The sequence below is a fragment of the Bactrocera oleae genome, chromosome 5, assembly GCF_042242935.1.
Source record: "Bactrocera oleae isolate idBacOlea1 chromosome 5, idBacOlea1, whole genome shotgun sequence".
NCBI lineage: Eukaryota > Metazoa > Arthropoda > Insecta > Diptera > Tephritidae > Bactrocera > Bactrocera oleae.
In genome coordinates, this window is record NC_091539.1 from 12283090 (window position 1) to 12286506 (window position 3417).

At 35.2% G+C, this 3417-nt stretch overlaps 1 long non-coding RNA gene across 1 annotated transcript; it reads left to right on the plus strand.

Moving 5' to 3' along the window:
* The first annotated feature begins 292 nt into the window (after positions 1-292).
* LOC118682432 (uncharacterized) lies at positions 293-1888 on the plus strand. The gene is made up of 3 exons (XR_004978243.2): positions 293-432; positions 495-656; positions 1391-1888. It is a non-coding gene; the product is annotated as an uncharacterized lncRNA (long non-coding RNA).
* The last annotated feature ends 1529 nt before the right edge of the window (positions 1889-3417 follow it).

Below are 3417 nucleotides of genomic sequence, written 5' to 3' on the forward strand. Positions count from 1 at the left end.
ATTTTGTGGTTCTCCAGCAGGTTAGCCATTCTTATTGCCTGCTTAGCATTTCCACACATTTTTGTTGATCCAGCAACGGTGGATAACTCATTTTTCCCAATAGGAGGCGTTCTCCTAATTTTAGAGTTCCTTTTAAATGGATTCTCTGGGGTGCACCCACTACTGTTCTCAGAGGCCATACCTCAATGAGAAAATACTTGGAAACACCTGATAGTTAGTATGTTCAGTCATTGCCCCTAATACTTATAATATATCGGTAGTTGGCAATGCCAAAACCAAATAGGAAATAGAAAGGAGAAAAAGAAAAGGAGAACAGCTGATTGACCAAAACAAAACGGTAGAGCAAATTAAGCACACGTTGTTTTTGGATCGCCGTTTCAGGGGAAAAATAATTTTATTCCCAGCCAAAAATTTGCCGCGGAAAATATGCAAGTAAGTTCAAATAAACTTTAATTTAAAAATACATATTTTACTTATCTTTTCTGTAAGTTTAGCGTCCGTTTAGATTGTTTCGGTTTCCAAAAGTCACAAGGAAGAAATCACTTTAGTTGGCGTGAAAGAACTACAAGTATGAGATTTAAGAAAAACCCCAGGACCGCACCAAAAACACAACCACTTCACTTGAAATCAGTACTTGTTGATATTTATATATACAGGTATGTATTACATTTTCCTATAGGTAGAACATTGGGCAGAGATGGAAATGATATAGGTCTCCGCTGCGATATCTTCTAAACTGACAAACATTTTTAAGACAATTTTCCACTAACTCTTATGTATAAATCCGGTTATATGTAGAATGCTGTTATATGGCACTACCTTCTTATAGCACTAGCATTTAACCAATGTCAAACCAAAGTAAGAAGTTTTGATCGATATATAACCTCTTTAAAATCGGTATAATTTAAAAAAAAATTTTTTCGTAAATTCAGTACAGACTCGGCTTGGATTCATGTACATTTATTACGTCTTTTTGCACAATATATTTTTTTTTCTTCTAGCAGTTTATCTCCGATACATCTCACAAAATAAGTATCAGAGAGAGCGTAGTTCAGAAGGACATTTGATTGGTAGGGAGCTGTCAAAATAAAGCAGCACTGTAATTTATTTCTACATTAGAAAATTAACTATGACAGTAAGTTTTCGGCGTTAGAAAGTAACAATTTCGCAGGAGGCAACAATTCCGGAATTTTGAGAATCTTTGGGACTTGTCAGAACATAATTATTTATTTTTTATTAAAATACTAGTTTACTTCAAAATGATTTAAGCATTTCGGGTTTTCTTTTTAAACGTGTGGTTTTCAATGAGGCAATACTTTTTTGGAGTTGATCTTTTTACAGCTGTTACTTGATTTATACTCAGTTTGGTTTGCTATTTCACAATCAACAGACTAACTCCGAAACAACGGTTGACATAATCGCCTAGCAGAAACCGTAATTCGAGTACCCATGGATCAGTTTGGCAACAAGTTTACTCTAGTTGATAATGTGTTTCCCAGAGAGGCCGTACAGTGCACACCGAAGACGTTATCATTGCTGATATACGGCCCCAATGGCTGCGAAAAATGGTCGAAGCTTTGACCTCTCGGCTGGAATTTACTTGAGCTAGTCGCGGGTATCACTTGCTCTAAATTATTTTTGAAGCATAATGACAAGCCCTTGTCTGTATAATAAAGTTGAAATCTTGGCCAAATATTAAAATTTATGCGTTTTATTTCTTCTTGAAAACCACATGTCTGAAAAACACCCTTAACTATACGATTGGATTAATTTTTTAGTCGGGGCGAAAACAAGCTCTAAATTTCTAATTTCCAATTCTATTGTACTCCATATTCCATTTACACCTAAGTTATGCCCTTAAACCGCTTGCGTTTTGTTATCTCACTCCACATGCTATTTTTAGTTTTAATTATATGTTGCTGTTGTTGTTTTAATGCTGTCGTACTTTGTTGCGAAACATCAAAAACACAATCGAAATATAATTATGCGCTAAAGCACAGCAGGTGGTACACAGCACGCATATAAATTTGTTAAATTTTCAAGTGCTTGTAGCATGTTTCTAGACGGCACAACGTATGTAATACCATAAACGCTGTTGTCTTTTGTGTGTCTGCTGCAATTATGCCGACACTTTGCTTTGTTGTAGGTAAACTCACTTTGGCATTAATTAAAAATAATTTGATTAAACGCAGATTTTCATTTAGCAGGTGGTGTAATTTTTTGATGGTAAGGGCTTAAGTACGAATGCCTTAGCGGCATGAAGGTGAAGACCAGCATAGGTGTGGGTGTAAAGTTTGCGTAAAGTGGGTATACAATTGAATTAGTCGTTATTTAAGCTGTAAAAGTATTGTGTTCGGTTTGTAAATATTTATTTAGTGAAATGTATACACTAGCAGACATTTTAAAGGTGTTAGCCACAGGTTTCATATATTTTATGAATGTTAACTGAACCATCTTTCAATAGTTTTTTATTTACCTCGACCCGACCAGTTTCTAGAACATGAACATAATTTATTTTTCAAGGTGCAGTCGACTCAAAGTACTGCTATAGCAGTTTTTACAACAACAACTTTCAGATAAGGCAAGGTGAAAAGTTCGAATCGTTTCTTGCATTGCGTCCATACATTTTGGTTTGACAAACGGACTGGTTTTCCGACAGATATTGGATTCAGATATTCATTGACATTGAAAGTTGGTGTCACGTGAGCTCATTGCATGAATTGGATTTGGAATTGCTCAAGAACACTTTCCTGTTCTCAGATCTCCAAAAAACGCTTGCTAGTAAAAGTCGCCGAAGTTGAGAAAGCCTTCATACCACAACTGTCATTCAATTAAGTCCAAAAATGTTCAATTGTGTTTTTATACCCTGAACAGAGTATATTAAGTTTGCTACGATGGGTTACAAACAAAAGTCGGAAACATTGGAGACGCGATAAAATATATATGATATATGTATAAATGATCAGCATGACGAGCCGATTCGATTTAGCTATGTCCGTCACTTTGTCCGCCTGTCCGTCTGTATGTATGTACACAAACTAGTCACTCAGTTTTGGAGATATCCATCTGAAATTTTGCCTTTGCAAGTTTCTCACGAAAAACCGGCTCATTTATCAGAACCGGCTGATATCGGACCATTATATAGCTGCTATAGAAACTGACTGAACTAACTACTCAAATAAATGTCCTTGTGTAGAAAACTTTTTTGTTTGACGAGATATCTTCACAAAATTTGCCATGGAGTATTTTTCAAGACAGATATACAATCTCCGAAGTAATTGTTGAGATTGGATTACTTTAGCATATAACTGCTATACAAACTGATCGATCAATATCAAAATAAAGATCTTTTTATACGCTTTTATGTTATATGATATGTATCGAAGTGAAATATACTATTATAAGGATCTCAGAGAA